The sequence below is a fragment of the Lepidochelys olivacea genome (genome assembly GCF_965140295.1).
Source record: "Lepidochelys olivacea isolate rLepOli2 genome assembly, chromosome: 3".
NCBI classification, from domain to species: domain Eukaryota; kingdom Metazoa; phylum Chordata; order Testudines; family Cheloniidae; genus Lepidochelys; species Lepidochelys olivacea.
This window is the reverse complement of record NC_140413.1, coordinates 188,676,238-188,696,425: the sequence shown is the minus strand read 5'-3', so window position 1 is coordinate 188,696,425 and position 20,188 is coordinate 188,676,238.

Sequence of the window (20,188 nt, the reverse complement as noted above, 5' to 3'; positions counted from 1 at the left end):
GGAGCTGGGATTGTTTAGCCTGCAGAAGAGAAGAATGAGGGGGGATTTGATAGCTGCTTTCAACTACCTGAAAGGGGGTTCCAAAGAGGATGGCTCTAGACTGTTCTCAATGGTAGCAGATGACAGAACGAGGATTAATGGTCTCAAGTTGCAGTGGGGGAGGTTTAGATTGGATATTAGGAAAAACTTTTTCACTAAGAGGGTGGTGAAACACTGGAATGCGTTACCTAGGGAGGTGGTAGAATCTCCTTCCTTAGAGGTTTTTAAGGTCAGGCTTGACAAAGCCCTGGCTGGGATGATTTAACTGGGAATTGGTCCTGCTTCGAGCAGGGGGTTGGACTAGATGACCTTCTGGGGTCCCTTTCAACCCTGATATTCTATGATATTCTATGTTAATAAGACTTCCCTCAATTACAGTGTGCTGTGAGATTAAATTCATTACTGTTTGTTAGGGGCTCAGATATTATGGTGTTAAGGGCCATATAAGCACGTAGAAAATGTGTGCAAAATTTGCCAGTTTAGATGTCAGTTGGGCAATCAGATCTATCCCTTTCATGATATGGCAAGTTTGAGATTCAGATCATATGAATTTCAGTTTGCTTTGGGTTAACAGGAGTGTAGGTCTGAGACCTGAGAACCCCTTCCCACTCCATGTTAAACCAGCCACGGGTGAAACTCAGGGTGTTCACCACTAAAACTGAAAAAAAGAACGTTCTGCTGCTGATAAAGCTCCCCCACCTCAGGAACGTCCCTAACAAAGGTTATAACCCCCATGGTGGAAAAGCAGAAACACCTGGGCGCTGGGAAATTTGGGTGCTCCAGTAGCGCAATTGGTTAGCGCATAGTATTTATAGGGCAGTGCTGTGTGGAGACATGCTGAGGTTGTGAGTTGAAGCCTCACCTAGAGCACTGTTTTTACGGGGGAGGGTTAGCTCAGTGGTTTGAGCATTGGCCTGCTAAACCCAGCATTGTGAGGAGGCCTTTTAGGGATCTGGGGCAAAAATTGGGGCTTGGCCCTGCTTTGAGCAGGGGGTTGGACTAGATGACCTCCTGAGGTCCCTTCCAACTCTGATATTCTATGAAATTATGGAGGATGCAGAGAGAGGTTCAATAAATGGTAAAATAAGCTCTAACCAGTGTTTTTATGCTGATCATCTGCACAAACAGAAGGTCAAAACTAAGTTACAATTTGGACATGAAAGATAAAATGTAAAAAACTTGGGCAGGAAGGAGGACACATAGGTGACAGTGTGTAATTGATTAAATTTTTTGTTATAATGGATAATGTGATAGGTTTAGTACATTTGAAGGAGGGAGCTAGTTTTACCTATATAATGTAAATGAAAAACAATGCTCTTTGGGAAACATTCCTGGACTGCAGTTCAACATCAAGCTGCTGGAACTCTGACCCCCCTGCATGACTGTGACATGCAGAGGCATAGCAGGAACCCCCAGATGAGTGGATCCTGATTGGCCATCAGGTGAAATTTGTCTGTATATTGGGAGTGGTGAGCATAAGAGATTTGCTTGGTATACATATTCTGTGTGTGTTGCTAATAAACAGATGTTTAGAGCACAACTGTGTAAGGCTTTTTCACTGGGAAAAGGTTCTGCAGACCCGTAGAGCCCCTATGGAAAGGGAAGGTACTTAAATTGACCAGGTTTCTTACTGAGCTCCATGGGTAAGGATAGATGCCTTACACCCTGAGCCCTTGAAGGGAAAGGGTGGGAGTGTCTAAATGTATTGGGTCACGCTTTGATCCCTTGGTAGGGTATAGGAGGGGTGTCCTAAATTGAGCAGTTACATGAGAGTGATGCAGGTCTTAAATTCATCCAAAGCTGTCTGGTGTGGAGCTCTGGTAAATATTTTCAACCCCCCTGGAGCTTTTATAGCATGTTTGGGGAGAGGGGAGTGTAGAGGGCTCCAGGAGATACTCTATGAGAATTTAAGTTCTGGCGTGGTGATATCATAATGCTGTGAAAATTGCCAAATCATTTTATGGTAATAGTCCTATCCTGTTTGAGCCAGAACATGTTTCTTTTTTAAAAATTACTGCATCTGTAACCCTACCACAAATAAATGACTGAAATTAAACCACACACACCCCACTGAACTAATATGATGACAATAAGATAATCATATTTCCATTTCGCTCTGGTGTGTATATCTACATGGCAATGTTGTGCACCAGCTGACTGAAAGGAAATTAAAAATCATAAGGCAATTCAAAGCTATTACACTCTGAGGGCTCCAACCTTTTAAAACTTACATATGTATCATTTTCCCCAACATAAATCATCTAAGCAACTAAATAGGTGTGTTAGATGAAGAGTATTCTATACTTAAACAGGAATTCTTTATTTAATGTCATATATATATATATATATATATATATATATATATATATATATATATATATATATATATGCATTTTCATGTATAAAATGTGTTTAAATGGCTCTCCAAATTATTATATCTCAGGAGCCCACAATCACTAGTGGATTTTCATCTTCACCACGTGAGATAGAGAAGTATTATCACCCTTTCACAGAGGGGCAACAGAATAGCTTAAGTGACTTGCCAAAGGTTACATGGGAAGTCTGTGGCTGAGCTGGGACTTGAGCCCAGATTTCCTGAGCTGCAGACTAGTGCCTCATCCACTGGGCTAAGCCAAGATAGTGATCATTCAATTAATAGGCAATATTCCCATGTTCTGAACACCCTAACAATACTTAACATGAGGTCATATCTTTTATTGGATCAACTTCTGCTGGAGAAAGAGACAAGTTTCCGAGCTACACAGAGCTCTTCTTCAGAACTGGGCAGAAGACGAGTTTTGTGTAGATATAAAGCTTGTCTCTTTCTCCAACAGCGGGTGGTCTAATAAAAGATATTACCTCACCCAACTTGTCTCTCTAATATCTTGGGACCAACATGGCTACATAACACTACAAAGTACTTAACGTATACATTCTCATGTCCTTTCACATGCAGGCATCATATAATAACTTAATACATTTCTCATTCCTCAGCAACGCATAGCCCATAATCTTCTATCCTCCTCATGTGCCTGGGAGCAAAGCTGAGCTGTGAAACGTTATAAAGACATGGATCTTCTTCAAACATCTTTTTTTTTTAAACACATAGATGGGTCTGTTTATTCCCAGAGGAATAATCAAAACTCAGCACTTCAGGAAAACAAGCAACCCAAAGTTTCAGCCTCCGTTCTGTAAGGCCACTTCTTTCAACAGCTTTTCTATTGTAGCTATAATGTTTTTAGATTTCAGTTTTTATTTCACAAAGCTCAAGCGGGGGAGTTATGCATCTGCTGAGTTAACTTTTGGCTTAAAAGTATTGTCTTGTAGGTGAAAAGGTACAACAGGAGACCACTTGCATCACTGCTAGTGGGAGATGGTCTGTAGAAGGAGTCAATGCCCAGAAAGGATACTATTTAAAAAATATTTTCCATTTCAAACGTGAATTCTTCTCAGTGGTGCATACAAAGGAAAAGCTAAACAATCTGTATAGAGTAGAAGCACATTTTCTGTGCAGTCTTTAATGGAGAGGCTTGATGGGACTGTGGTTAACAGGGTGGGAGTCAGATGGTCTGAATTTTAGCCTCACCTTTGCCATAGTCTTCCTGTGTGACTCTGAGTACGTCACATATAGCGAAATCTTCAAAAATACTTGCTTTTTTTTTTAATGCTCTACCTTAATCACAAACTATTGGGTTTTATTCAGAAATTATTTGGTGAAATTCTATGGCCTGTGTTGGCCAGGAATTCAAGCTAGATCATCATAATGGTCCCTTATGGCCTTAAAATCTTTGAAAGCAGTTGAGTCAGGGTGAGTGTATTTATCTTAAGTACACTTTTAATTGTATTTTACTATTAAAAAGCTCCATTTAGTCACAGTTGACTAATGAGCCTTCACTTTTGCAATTACTCCAGTTGTTGCACACCTATTTAATAAGCACTGTTGCAGACAATGGTCATGTTATAAATATAGATCAGACTGGTAATTGTGAGTAACAAAACTATAACTCTGTCAGAGTTTTGCTGACAATGTAAAACCTGGGAGGGAAGCTTAAAATTTCTATGTTTTGACCAGATTCCCTTGAAAGAATCATATAATGTTAAAATCAGACAAACTTTGAATTATGGAGTTATGACTGATTCCTAGATCTGTATCTTTCACATGCTACTAATGCTTTCTTTCCCTGATGTTTAAGTCATCTTCCACTTTTCCCCTTCCCTGTTGCTGCCCCCCCATCTTATTTTTTCTCCCTATTGACACATCCTGGCCCTATTTAATTTCCCTTGGTCCTTTTGGGTTGGAAGGGACCTCAGGAGGTCATCTAGTCCAACCCCCTGCTCAAAGCAGGACCAACACCAACTAAATCATCACCAACTAAATCAAGCTGGGCCTTAAAAACTCTAAGGATGGAGATTCCACCACAGAATTCATTCCAAATACGGAATGAATCCATTGACGTCTATGGGTTACCTCCCTAGGTAACCGATAGACGTCAATGGATTCATTCCGTATTTGCGCACATGTGAGGCAAGACCAGAGTCAGTCCCTTCAAGTATAATAAGATAAGTACAGTCAATAAAATAATTATGGCCAATTGAAACATTTTTGCTTGGTATTTTGTGCAAGAGTTCACTCCATCCCATAACACTGTCAGCCAAGAAATAGCTAACTAAGTATTTGATAGCCAATACATGCAATTCCCCACAATCACAGAAGGGGGAGCTGATGTTTCATTTTAGAGACTAGAATTACTAGCATACAAAGGCTTCTGTCCAGTGTAAAGCAGGAAGAAAGATAATCAGCAACTCTGAGATTTGCTCTTGTAATCTTGCTAGCTCATGCTATTTGATGCTTTATTTTCTTCAGAAGAAAAAGGATCCATCTTGCTGGAAACAGTTACAGTAATGGATTGCACAGAACACTACAGCCACATGTTTAAAATCTTTCTGGCTTGAAGGACAAATTCTAAGTAATATTGCAAGCTATCCATAAAATGCTTACTACCTGATGTCTATTACTAGAATGCAGTTTTTTCTGCTTTGAATCTTCTGGTGCTAGTTCCTCCTGTGAGTCCCATTCAAAACTTTGCTTTCTCTGCAGTTTACCAAAATGAAATAAAATAAAGCCTCATTAAAGAAAATGAGCGTGTGTACATATATGTATATTACATTAAAAATCCTAGATTCTAAGAACATTAAGGGTGAAAAGTCAACCTCTCAAAATTTGGGAAGAATCAGACTTGCCCACGCAACCGTAATTCCTCACCTTGATTAGTGTGCATTATGTACAGCCTGTAAATACAAGATCACATACTATTTTTCCACAGGATCTCTGCCTCACTCCATGCCCATGATGGATGGTATCATGTTGAGTAATATTATTTTATTGTTTCCTTGTGCTCCACCATCCGTGTCGACCTGTTGTCTCTTGTCTTGTATTGTCATTGTTGTTAATTGTCTGTACAGCACCTAGCACAATGAGGTATGGGGCTCAAGCCGACAACTCAATACTACTACAACTACTAAGAAACAGCACCCACAGACAGCAAAAGCAGCATGAACCTGCAGCTGGAGCCCTTACTCTACACTTCAGTTAAACACCTTAGCCTGAGTCCCCTGAGCCTGAGTCAGCTGGCATGGACAAGATGGTGATGTCTAATTGTAGTGTAGACATGTCCAGGACCAATCCCAAATTTTTGCCCCAAATCCCTAAATGCCTAGGTGTGATGAGGTGCACTGATTTGGTTGCAAATTCAAAATGAGTTGTTGCTGAATATAACAAATTGATTTATTCATCTGATATTCTACTGTGAGATCTTGTTGATTCTGCAGTGCGCTCAGTGCAGCTGCACTCCTGGGTCTGTCCACACTTAGGTAATTGCAGGATTGGGCCTAATTTGCCTTGTCAGTGCAAAAAGCTCCCAAGACTTTTTTTCTTGGTGGCAAAGGTAACTCTTTCTCAATCAGTTAGAATATTTTTGAGAACTTTTTGACATATGGAGTAACTTACTGTGTTTCAGAAAGTGTTGAGATACCTCAATATTACTAGTCATTTTGAAAATCACAGCCACATCCTCACTTCAGTAATGCCTTCACTGAGCTATCTTTTAGAGAACTAAAATTCAAATCAATGTAAGGAACAATAGATTTGTGTAGCAACTAATTTTAACTAAGGTATAGCCAAGTGAATTAGGAAATCTGAAGAATCATAATTGTTAGCATTACCCAATCAACAGATAAAGGGCAATGAGTAGTAAATAAGAATATCAAAGTCTACAGCTGGCGTGTAAGCACACTAGTTTCTAAAATGGCCTATTAGTAAAGCTGCTTGGCAACTTTAAGAACAAATTTTTTGAAAATGTCCACATTTCCACATTGTGACCCTTTTGTATGGTACAAAATGGACCCTCTTATTTTTAAATATGTATCAAAACTGTTGTGGAAACTAACAATATTTTTCATTTATCAAAACCTGTTGGTGTTTCCTTGTTTTGTTCTCTTTCTTTTTGGTAAGTTTCAGTAATGACTTCCATAAAAAAGTTGATAAAGTCACAATTATTCTAAATGAAATATTTTGGAAAATAATCAGTTTTTTACTAAAATTTTCATTTTTTAAAAAAAGGCAATATTTAGAGGGAAAAAACTTTTGGATAAAATATTGACCAGGTATATTATTAGCAAAGTGATCTCCATGTTAACTGTAAGAAGACAATTAATTGTTTAGTATTTTTATAATGACAAAAGTATACTGAAGAATTTCTTGGCACTTTCTGGCAATCATCACTCGTGCTCTTGATCCCTAAATATGCTAGGAGGAGGACACAAGCAGTGACCTTGCCTAGGGCGTGACTGTGGGGAGAGGGAAGGACACTGCCAGACAATGACCATTCCAAAGATTACTGAAAAAAAATCCTCTAGCCACTCAGATTCTCCCAGATAGATAGAAGTACATTACTGACCCCTTCAGACCTCTCCAGTGAGGGGTGTGTAGAGTACAGGCACAGTAAGCAAGGAGTGCAGAAGGTGAAATGGCCAACGGGGTACGAGGAAAGTAGTTGCATGAGGCTTGATAGAGTGGGCCCCTAGATCTCCCTTTCACAAGGAGGCGAGGAGTTGAGAAGAAGTTTCAGGACCCTCCCCAGTGGCAGTGGTATTGGAAGAGGTAGTTACATTAGGTACAACTTTATTATGGATCATTTGAGGTGTATAACATCTAAAATATCATTACCACCATGGGAGGGTGCTCTTGTACTAACGCAGTGGAATGCTGTCATTACATGTAAGTTCATGGTTGCTCATTTATGAAAGGTCTTTAAATGTAACCCTCAGCAGCTGCCAGGCTGTCCACTGTAAGTGTGATTCTCACTTCTCTTGAAGTCCTGCTGCTGTATGCTGTGCTGGCTGTTTTGAAGTCTCCTACTGCAATTTGCACTATGCAGTCTGGGACACTGGAGCAGCAGATCTGCACAGATCCTTCAGCTGGTAGAGAGAAGTGGTATGCTGTTAAATAATAGCTGTGAACAGCACAGAGAATTGGGAGGAAAGTCAATTTCACTTTATTTTTATGTCAGTTTTTTCTATGCAGGTAGGTGCCGCAGTAGTAATGGGCATGATCTACAAATCTTAGGCAGGCAGATGAAACTGCAACTATCCCATTAACAACTAGCATGGAAAAGCTGGTTCTCATTGACAACCCCCACTCTGGCCAGCTGGGTAGAAAATCTGGGACTTGCTCCCCATCTAGTTCAGGAAGGCCAAGTGAAGGTTCTGCCACCTCTCAACTCTCCAGAGAACTGGATGAAGAACTATGCTAATACCACCGGATGTCATGGGAAAGGTTTCTGGCAGTTCCCAGTTCCATCCAAGATTCCTCTGGCAATCGCCTTGGGCTTCTTTCCATGTTCCATGTATTAGAGCCATAGTTGCATGGGACACTATTCACAGCTCCATACTGTTGTAGGACATTGCACTACTGCAATCTTAGAATTTGCAGCTGCACATATATTATGTGGGTTGTGTGGATTGATTTGCTTGATTTCATTTCATACTTACAACAGCAGCAATTAAATCACACTGAGGATGAATCATTTGGGGAATCTGAACAAAAAAAATCTTCAATCATTTGTTACTTGTTGAAAAGCCAAAAAAAAAAAAATCCCTTAATTATGGTGTGTATAATGCATACAGAATATTCCCCTTCCCAAAAACTTAAAATGACTAATGCGATCTGGCTCAAACTTTACCCTTTGAGCTGAGTGCAAAAAGATTAGGTCCAAAAAGAGGAATAACTTAGAAAGTTATGAACACAAGGGACCAGATACTCAACTGGTGTAATTAGCCACACTCCATTGACTTCAAGGGAGTGAGATCAATTTACACCAGCTGAGAATCTGACCCAGTTGTGTTTAATGGACGTGACAAAGCACTGCGGTAAACACTAGATGCTATTCTGTATGCTAATTTAATAGTACCAAATGTATAATCCTAAAGAGCTGTCTGACCATGGAAGAGAACAATAAATATAAACCTCTCAATTCGTGATAGTTAAGAGATAGTTCTAGAAGTTATTGCTGGGTTGTAGGCTGTATAGTTGGAAGATTATGTTAATGAATTTCATATCTGCTTTTGGTGGATGAGTAATGACTTTACATTTGTTATTCTTATTCAGGAATTAGCAGGGTTCCATTACATATTCATGGATGTTCTATCTTCCCTGGGTCACTTTAATTAACCGAAACAATGGCAGATGACAGAATAATTGATTTAAAGTACAGGTAGCTGTGATGACAAATTAGAAATAATTTTAAATGCACACAGCAGATGTATTGCTAATGGATAAGTAATAGACAGTACATTTTACACAACTTTTTATAGAAAGTTGACTTACCTTTAAATAAATGTAACTACCTAGGCAACCAACCACTTCTTAACAATTAAAGAGACTTGCATAATGCCAGATGTGACAAGCGACTTCTATTTCCTGCAGTTCATAATAGTTGCAGAAGTATTTAGTCATCCATTAACCAAAACCATATTCCAAAAAACGTGGGGAGGATAGAACTGGAGGTGAAGTGTGAGATGGTAAAAATCAGCTACTGAAAACAGGCAGAAAAAAAAGTGCATAGAATTAGGATTAAAAGCACTCACAATATTTCTCAGGGAGCTCAGGGAGGCAACGGGTGCCAGCAGCATTGGGGATGGGGAGGAAGCAGGGGCCAAGGGTGCCAAAATATATGTTCGCCATTTTCCCTAAGGCTGTCCCTGGGTTTGTCTCCTCGAACTTCATTTTCTAACTCTCGTTAGTTTATGGATGCAAGAATGGAATTTAAGTTGCTGCTAATGCAATTTGGAGTAAGTGATATATATTGTATGCCATGAAAAAAAGTGAATGGCATCTTGGAATGGTAATTGTTAATGGTGGTTTTTTAAACATTTTTACCCAAAGTTTTACATTTCCTATTTTTAAGCCTGATTAGTTTGGGCTGATTGATGCTGGCTGATGGATGAAATGAATGTCTGTACTTGACAATACTTTGCCAATGGTTGACTTCCTGCACAGGCATTTGCCAAAGAGACAGTTTGTCCTTTCTGTCAAAAATACCTCATCTCTGTATTTTCAGAGATGTGTTGATGTATGAAGAAGACTGATCATGATGGATTTAAAAAATAAACAATTTTCTCCTTCTTTCACAGGATTTATCATTAATAAAACAGTGTGGTTTTAGTTCTTACAGCATATACAAAGTTCAGAAAGCCTAATGTGAAGAACATTTCTTTGTGAATACCAAAAAAGTGTCTATGATAATGACATTGAAGACTTTCATGTTAATTTTATGAGTGCAAGTTGAACGCACATAACTGAAAATAATTAGTTCACTTTTAGGAGAATTATCCTTGCTAATAATTCATCTACTAAGTAAACATATTTAGGTAGAATATTACTAGTTTGAAAGCTGAAGTCAGAGCAAACTCAGTAAAAAAGAATTTAGAGATGCGCAATTATTTCATCATGCAGTTAGTGTTAGAATAGACATTCGGTTGAAGTTTTTACTAGGAATATTTCCCACATGAATTTGATTGTTTTTGGCAATATGTGTTCCACTTTCCTTTAGTCGTCTCTGGTGCCAAACTCCTAGAAAATGTATAGAACTTCATTACCCACATGCTGTATATTGCAGTCCAACATTCTGACTGTTGTATCATCACAAAACATATTAGAAATAGTTAGCCTCAAGCAGCCAACTTCTGCTTTTGGTTACACCTTTGAAATCCCCTGACTTTAATGGGGCTGCAAAGGTGTAAACTAGAAGCAGAAGTTGGCTAAAGAACTCTTATGACACCTTCTCTAAACTGACTGCTTGGTCAACTTCTTTGTGGAACCTATCTACCTTGTTCACATAAACATTGACAGACTACATGGTGCTGTGGGGTAGCATAAAGGTTTCATCATCATTAGTTTGGGTTGGATGTGTTGCTTTCTGTGGGGAATCAGGTCACCCCAAATAAGTGACAATGAAAACTTTATACCATGACACTATATACAAACACTATTTTAGAGAGTTTTAAAAAAATATTTGGGATTAAATTTGTCTCTCTCCACCTGTCAAGCCTTAGTTATTATCACTCCAATTAAATAGGGCTCAAAGGAAACATTCTCTCTCTCATTACAGTGATTTTTGTGTGGGCAAGGAAAGGTGGGCAGGTTTTTTGTTTGTTTTTGTTTCATTTTTTAAAAACAGTTAAATGGTCGTCATCCAGGCCAGGGGCTCTGAGTTAGCTTGAGAAGACCGCCGGGGAGCCCAGCACAAAAAGAGCAACCATCCAGCACGTGTGCAGCATCCTCGAAAGCATCACCAAAGGACAGTGGGCTGTCCTGGACATCCTAGGCATGGTTGACCTTGGCACAACAAATCAGGCCACACCTGAACTTACTCAACTACCTCCAGTGGCAGTGTGGGAGCCTAAAGTCAGGTAGCCGTTCAACTGTTCTGGTAATTATGTAGGCATTTATGATCGTGGGAGAGGCTCTCTCCAATTTTGTTTACTACTGTGAGCTGCTGATTTTATCAACTGGATGGAGATTGTGCTACACAGATGGTGGCAGAGAGCATTCTGTATATCCCTGAACAGTGACAAGCACAGCATTTGCTGTACCTTGCTGATCAGTTTGTTGGAAGATAGGATGCCAGATGTTAGGTGGAGATGTATGGTTACCAGTCCAAGCCAATATAAGTTTTGTTGGCTTCATTGTATTTATGATAATTCTCATTGTATGATAAACTATTCTGTTTCCTGTTGATAGCTCAAACAATATTTGAACCGCATGTTTCAGGATAAAGGATTGCCGTGTAATGAACATGTTGTTCACTGACAAATAATGGATATTAATCAAGTTCACTCCTAAAATGAGCTTGGATTCCATGGTGATTGGCATGCTATAAATATCTAAAATAGATGTGTTAACCATGCAGAGTATGTCTATTCTATATGCCTAATTTTGGTGAAACTGTCAGCTTTGACCAAAGGAGAGCCATTAACCTTCATGGTGATGCTGATCATACATGGAGACTTAGCACTGTGGAATGTCCAGGACCCACAGCAAGTCCTCATAGTCAACATGCCTGGATTTATTATAGCTACCAGGCCACAGTTTTCTGAACAGAAAAATCCTAGCAGTGTTAGAATGCAGAAATCACCTTATTTTCTGCAGAAAATACCAATTCATATGTGAAGCAACTGTTCTGCTGCTTTTCCCTGTCCCATCTTAATGATCAGCATTCATTCTTATGTAAGAATAGAGTTTATGGAGTTACACTAGTGATTAATCTGTTTGGGTATTTTTAGTAAGGTGTCTTGATTATAAAGGACCAGACTCTCATTCCTTTACGCAGATAGAGGAGTACTTCCATTCACTGCATGAATAGTGCCACTGAAATCAATGGGACTATTGGAGGAGTAAAGTACCACTCAGGTAAGGAGTGAGTAAGGGCATGAGATTCTGGCCCAAAGTCTGGGTGAGTGACTGATAATGACAAGTCAGACATTTCCAGTGCTACTTGTAGAGCCAATCAGACCATTTACAATAAAATTTTATTTAGTTCAAATATGATCCTTCTGTTGAAGCTGGACTATTTTGGGGAGATGCATTAGTTCCAGCAAAATCTTTCTTTGTTTTGAGAGCGAGAGAGGGACTATCTCACAACGCATAGCCTGATGGTTAGGTTCAAGTCCCTGTTATGGCTCATTGAGAGTAATCTGGGATGAAAAACTCTTGTGAATCAGGCAGAGCAGATGCTCCCAACCCTCAAAAGCAGTTCTCTCAAAGCCATCAAGCTTTGTAAACATGCTCCTTCCCAAATAGAAAAGCTCAGGTTTCAGTACAAAAATGGGCATTTCAACACAACTCTTTTTTTGAAAGCTTTCTTGAGGTCTTGGTTTTTATTCCAAGGAGGAACAAAAAAAAAAAAATTCAAACCTCACATGCTGACACAAAACAGAATGGTTGTCCCCTGGCTAGCGCTAACTCAGGGGTGGGCAAACTCTTTGGCTTGAGGAGCACATCTGGGTATGGAAATTGTGTGGTGGGCCATGAATGCTCACAAAATTGGGGCTGGGGTGCAGGACGGGGTGAGGACTCTGGGGTAGGGCCAGAAATGAGGAGTTCAGGTTGCCAGAGGGGGCTCTGAGCTGAGGCGGGGGTTGGGTTGCCAGGGGGTGAGGGCTCTGGTTGGAGGTGCAGGCTCTGGAGTGGCGCTGGGGATGAGGACCTTGGGGTGTAGGAGGGTGCTCCAGGCTGGGACTGAGGGATTCAGAGTGTGGGAGGGGGCTCCGGGCTGGGGCAGGGGATTGGGGCATGTATGGTTGAGGGCTCCAACTGGGAGTACAGGCTCTGGGGTGGGGCTGGGAATGAGGGGTTTGGAGTGCAGGAGGGCGCTTCAGGCTGGGATCTAGGGGTTCGGAGGGAGATCAGGGCTGGGGCAGGGTTTGGAGCATGTGAGGGGCTCAGGGGTGCAGGCTCCGGGCGGTGCTTACCTCAAACAGCTGCCAGAAGCAGCGGCATGTCCCCCTCCAGCTCCTATGCAGAGGTGTGGCCTGGCAGCTCTGTGCTGCCCTGTCTGCAGGAGCTGCCCCTGCAGCTCCCATTGGCCACAATTCTTGGACTATGGGAACTGCGGGGGCTGCCACGCTGCTGCTTCTGGGAGCTGCAGCATGTCTGCGTGCCGCGGCCCATGATTCTGCTCCCTGGTTGGAGCATGGGAGCAGGGTAAGCCCCAGACTCTGCTCCCCAGGGGGAGCTCGAGGGTCAGATTAAATCATCGGGAGGGCTGGATGTGGCTTGAGGGCCACAGTTTGCCCACCCCTGTTCTAACTATTAGTGCTCCTCAGCACCTGAGACCTCTAACAGGTTAGCTAATTCTAAGTATAGGAAAAACAGGCTTGCCATGCCTGCGACAGAAGACAGATCTGTCAACAAATCAGTATTTATCCATACGCTGCAGCACCTGTTTCAGCTGGAGTGAACCAAGCATAATTAGTGCTTGGAGAAGGTACTTGACTGGGGACTTCTGTAAAGGCTTTGGCATCTGCCTGTACGGGGAAGTTGTCTCCTTCATTCTTCCCCCTTTGAGGTAGCTACCTAAATTACATCCTCCTGGACTGCTGCTTTGAGGATGGTCACTCCCCTCATCCAATTCTTATAAATCACCTGTCCAAGATGAGAAATGAGATTTTTGGGAAAAAGAGTTATGAGGATTAGGGAACTATAGAGGGAGCAAAGCAGCCTTTGCAAAGCTGGAGAGCAGCAAACTGTTGTGAACTACAGGTAGAGTTTCTATTTCGGTTGATATATAATTATATGTGTATACTTTATATTTAGATTCTTGTTTGGCACAAAAATAGAAACAACTGTAAAAGCCTCAGGTATTTACAGCCATGATGCAGCTCATGTTTTTTTTAATATCAAGAATTGAGCATTTTTTCAGTACCAAATTGGAAGTCATGGCATGTTAGGCTGTGGGAATGGATGTCAGAGTTCGTATTGGGTTGGGGGCGTGGGATTTGTTTGTTTAAAACTAGATGAGCCACTCCAATTTTTTTATTGCCTTTCTAGTAGTCATCTGCTTATGGAGCAGAGCAAACATTTATGTCTCTATATTTCTCATTTTCTGCCTGAGCCACCTAATGCTATCAGCAAAATGATCCCTTCCTTTAAAGGGCATATAAATCAAAGATTTAGTCAATGCAATCTAAGAGGGACACCCATTTGTATCTAAACTGTCCACCTACAGAAGCAATGTATGTACAGTACGTGCATTCTTAGTGGTTTATCAGCTCTGAAAAGAGCTGATTAAGTGAGAGCAGTAAAAAAACAGATCCTCCATAAAAATGTGGAAAGATTGACTTGCATCAGAGTTCATCAGAATAAATTTTGAACTTGACCAAATTTAGGGAGAGGCAAGTCCAGTTTTGGGCCCCACACTTCAAGGAGGATGTGGATAAATTGGAGAGAGTCCAGCAAAGGGCAACAAAAATGATTAGGGGACTGGAACACATGAGTTATGAGGAGAGGCTGAGGGAGCTGGGATTGTTTAGCCTGCAGAAGAGAAGAATGAGGGGGGATTTGATAGCTGCTTTCAACTACCTGAAAGGGGGTTCCAAAGAGGATGGCTCTAGACTGTTCTCAATGGTAGCAGATGACAGAACGAGGAGTAATGGTCTCAAGTTGCAGTGGGGGAGGTTTAGATTGGATATTAGGAAAAACTTTTTCACTAAGAGGGTGGTGAAACACTGGAATGCGTTACCTAGGGAGGTGGTAGAATCTCCTTCCTTAGAGGTTTTTAAGGTCAGGCTTGACAAAGCCCTGGCTGGGATGATTTAACTGGGAATTGGTCCTGCTTTGAGCAGGGGGTTGGACTAGATGACCTTCTGGGGTCCCTTCCAACCTTGATATTCTATGAATGAGGATAATTTGGATCATGGTTTCCTTCCCCCCCATTGCTTATCTTGATTTCAAACAGATCCATTCTTACATCTTCAATCTCTGATAAAATTGAGCTGGCAAAGAGAAGCAACAAGGAGCCTTAGCTGGAGCACTATCTGAAGATTTTATCACCCCCTTTCAGAAGTTCCACAAAGCAAAAAGGCTTCAGGACTTTTCAAAGAAGTCTCAATAGCTGTTCTTGAAGCAGATTGTAAAGTGTGTGACTTTGAATATACATATATATATATAAATAAGAGTCCTTAATAAGGGGTTTATGGAAAAAAGGGGCTACACCAGAAAATCAAAGATACTTCATTTTTATTGATGTCTGCATGATATTTTCCATTATAGTTTCATGTTGGACCTAATTGTGCTACCCCTTCTCTCACTGAATAGTACCATTTGATTTCAGTGGAATTGCTTGTGTAGCAATATACTACTCACTGTGAATAAAGGTGAAGCAACTGGACCAAAAGTCAGGATCCTGGGCTGGTGTAAATCAGTGTAGACCAACTGATTTTAGAAAAGATGAGCTAGTTTGGCCCTCCTTGCTTACTACATAATAGTAATTACCTGTTCTACAGGACTCGGGGGAGTCACCATATTTATGTAAGCCCATGAGCAAAGAGAACCCTAGAGGGATGGAGCTCTGTAGCGAGCAACAACTCTCTGGTGTGGTACCTCCTGCTGGTCATCTCAGGAATTAGCTTTTTCCAGCCTTTGGAGCACCCTCTGCAGGCCAGCATCTCGCCTGCTGCTAGCCCTGTGTCCTTCCCAGATCCCAGTGCCCCTTTACCTCAGGGCTCTGCCCCAGCAGCACCCCCACACTCTAGGTCTCCCCTCCCTGGGGAACCCCCAACCCTCTAAACCCACCTTGCCTCAGTGGTAACTGAGGGTCATCATCTAACCCTCACTCACCGGGGCAGACTGCAGTGTAATAGCCGCTCATCATTGGCAATGGGTTAGGACCTGCTGCCTTTGCCTATCCCTGGGCCACCCCTCTGCAGCCCCAGTACCTTTTCTGGGCCTCTACCAAGGCCTGCAGGTTTACCAGGCTGGAGCTCCCTTTGCCCTTCCCCAGCATTGCTCTGCTTCAATTACCATCTTCTCAGGCAGCTATCCCTTCCTACTCCAGGACTAGAGTGAGACTCCTACTTCTGGCCCACAGTCCTCTTATAAGGGCCAGCTGGGCCCTGATTGAGCTGGCAACAGCTGTGGTCAGCTACTCACTCAGCTTCCCCCAGCTGTTCTCACTCCTCTTCCCACAGCCACAGCCCTCTCCAAGGCTGCTTTTACTGTTGGCTCCCCAGGGCAGCCCTCTCCCAGGACTGTTTTAACTCCTTCAGGGCCTCAGCGGGGTGACCACCTTGCTTACAAGCTCTCACCTCTTTGCTCTGATCAGTTTGATGTGCATGAATTACAGTGTTGCTTACCCATAAATTCATCTGCTGAGGTTTTTGGTTTGGAATTTGTTTGCTTTGATGTGTAAATGTCCTAATAGATTATAATCACTACTGTACACATGAAACAGCATAGGAATTGTACAGGAGAAGACCTGGGTGAGGGGGTCACCCTGGCTTTTTTAAGTAATTGACTTTGGTTGGATAACAAAACTTGGGCTCAGCAAATAAGAAAGGGGGAAAGGCTCTGTCTTGAAGAGGAGTACTTCAGGCAGTGACTCTGTTCAAAGTTCTGCTCTACTCTGGGTTCCCCACCTGGAGATTGGATTGGGCTGGATTAGTGGCAGAAGAAGTTGAGCTGGCTCCATGCTATGGCTTGCCTGGACCCATGGTAGCAGTGCTGAGCTGCCTCAGACACTGAACTGGACCATGTAGATGCTCATCAGAGTAGGATGAAGTAGAACACTTCTCGCAGGACTGCAGCAGAGAAGAACTACTGAGACAGACAGTGAACTGGGTTTTAGGTGAGTGGGGCATGGTGATCTAGAGTTCTGGACTTCTCATAAGTTGAATATTTGTGTTCTGGGATGAGGGGTTGACCAAACTCCTGATGTATTGATTGGGATTGTTCAGACTTCTTATATGCAGATATATATATACAGGGTTTCCAAGTTTCTTTTCACTGATTTCCCTCTTTCCCCAAATAAATGGTCCCATGTTCCTAAAGGATTTTGAGTGCTTGTAAGTGGGGAAGAAACACCTGCAAAGGTGACATGAGAGATTTTAATTTTCAGACCCTAATGTAGGAGTCTGACTCTGGGTGGGGAGTCATGGTTTTACTCATTTAAAAAAAATGACTGAACTTAGCCCTTGTTGCTACTATTGGCATCTGGCAGAAGGGTTACACTTATAAGGGGAAATACTGAAAATATCAAGGTAAATGTAACTTGAAAATGATACATGTCAACATTGTAGTGGTGCCAACTGCATTTTTTTACTGAATGATCTTGCGTCACGTTGATGATGGGGTCACTCCATTGACTTCAGTGGAGTTACATCACAGACTAATCTGGTACAGCATGTGCAGTAAAATGGGTTTGCATCATTCTGACAGAAACATAATTGGCTTGTAATATTTTGGTCTCTTTTTATCAATGTACTGATGTAACAGAAACAGGGATGACTTAAAGGGAAGAGTGGTATTTTAGGGATTACGTTTTCAATTAAATCAGGTTTATAAAAATGAGAAAAAAACAATTTCAGGAGTTTAAGGTGAAAAATCAAATCCACAGTTAAACACTTTGGGTGCTAGACTATGGGGACTATTGTCAGTTTACACAGGTGAAATGCATCATGGCCATGAAAGGGAGCACAAGACTCCCCCATTTCTAGCTGAATGGGTGTGCAAGGGCATCTTGCAGTAGCGGTCCCTGTGTTTCTTGCATTCTTCAAAGCACAGGGCCTGCTCCCTCTTGCTCCTCCAACATCCTTGGGAGCAGACCAGAGAAAAAGGGGCAGGAAGGGATAGGGATGAAATAGGAACGTGGTGCCATTGAAGCCCTGGAGTGAGACCAGCATCCAGGTGAAACAATCTGCTCCACCCTAATGAATGGAACAGGCGGCACATGCTACATGTGCACTGATCATGCCCCTGAGAGATTCCATCTGCCTCAAGCGCAGTCTCCTCTATCGTCTACCTGGACAGTGCAGCTACTGTGTGAGGCTTTGCCATGCTGATTTGTTCAGGGATGTGGACTTGGAGAGTTCCGCATCTATAGGCCCAGATTATATCCCCCAAGGTGGCCCTTTTGTGCTGCTCAGGCTGTGCAAAAGTGTTGGATGCTGACCGAATGTGGCAAAATAAGAATAACATTGGTAATGAGAAGGTCTCTGCTGGTTTGTAGCCAGCATAGGTGGGTTGCATGGCACCCCACCAGCCCAGCCCTGGTAAGGAGGGCAAGCTGTAATAGAGAGGGGGAGTAACCGGAGCACTTCTGCACTCCAGCAATTCTCAGTTGGCAGACAGTCCCTTGAGTTGCCAGCTGGTGTAGATTAGAGCAGTGGTTACCTGACAGGTAACACCCCTCATCTGTGCCAGGCGGATGTCAGCTGGGAGAGTTTGTGTGATTTTGTGAGTTTGTGGGTTTTTTTGGAGAGGCCAGACTCTATAGTGGTCCCTCGACACTATAGATCCGTAGCATAAATCTGCCTATTGTAATTGCACCCATAAATACCAGTTGAAATGAGTTTTGCTCTTTGGTGGGTGAATTTTTGAGTAGGTGTTGGAAGCCTTCTACATAAAATACAAATAAAACAGCACTTGAACTTCACATTTCAAGAATTTGAAGTGGATTGCTGAAGCTTATTGATTAGATCTGGAAGATAAACACACCTTCTACTTTTTCTGTGTAATCTTTAGCAGACCACACTAAATATATTATAGCTGAAAATGGATAGCAGCTATTTCTTTTTACTTCTCTTTACAGAGGAGGATGAGTTGTTATTCTGCTAGAAGTGACCAAACTTCTCTTGGTACTAAGCAAGATGCAGTCATTTGCTGGGGGTTTCTCAGAGAGTAAAAGGACTTCAGTGATCAGTATAGTTTCTGGTGTCGTTATCAAAAGGAGAATATCAACCATCTCAGTCATGCTGGTGCAACTCTCTTCAAGAAATCTTCTCTTGCCACTGGACCCCTAGCCAATTACCATCAAGTCTTAACTCTCCTCTGTGTGGAATGGTTCAGTTGGTGAATATTTCAGTCCCAGGTGCACTTAGATACCAATAAGATCAGATGGTACCAGTCTGGACTCTGGTTTCCATTTTGGAGATAAGACCATCCATGTTAAAATTAGCTGCTGTTTTAGATCAGGGTCAGATACCTGTTTTGATCATTCTGGATTATTCAGCAGCTATGGCTGCAATTGTTTGTTGCTTCAGCAACTAAGGGAGCTGGTGCATCTAGAACTCTCCTCCAGTATATCAAGTCCTAGTTAGAAGATAGGACTCAATACAGGTAGATGTTGATTGACAATTTTGTGTCATGAACAAGGGATTTGATTTACAGAATATCTCTGGGCTCTATCCAATCCCTATGTTGGTCAATATATGTATGTTGATGTGGCACAGAGGAGTGCCACCATTGGTTCACTACTCTGTCAGCAGCTCTTGTCAGGCCTGACATGCTCACTACACCTAACACGCTGTTATCATGATATATACCCCAAAGGTGACATGTAATATATCATTGGAAAACTAATAACTCACTGAGCATTATGTAATCAAAGCCCCATTTTTATACAAATAATCAGGGGGATTGGAAGCCCACAGGAAGGGAAGAACAACATAAGGTCATCCTGCCACTTGATAGTCAAGATAGTCAACTCTGAAAAAAGATAAAGGGAAACAGAGAGCCACTTTGGCCCCTTTCATGTATGAAGACAAGGAAAACCAGCACTTTGTACTTCTGTGGAAGGTCCTGACTGAGAGAACATCAGTCATGGCTGGAAAAAAGAAAGACTGGTAAGAAATTTACCTTGATCTAAGACTGTAACTTTTTTAGTTGTCTTAGCCACTAGAAAGGGTATTTTGCTTTTATTTGCTAGTAACCATATTTGTCTTGTACTTGAACTACTTGACATCTCTCTTCTTGTTAATAAAGTTGTTTTACTTTTAATCTGAACCAACCCAGTGCTGTGTTTGATTTGAAGTGACTGTTAACACCAGTGCTTTTGTCTCTTTAAAGGAACAATGGACCTTATTACATCCCTGACTC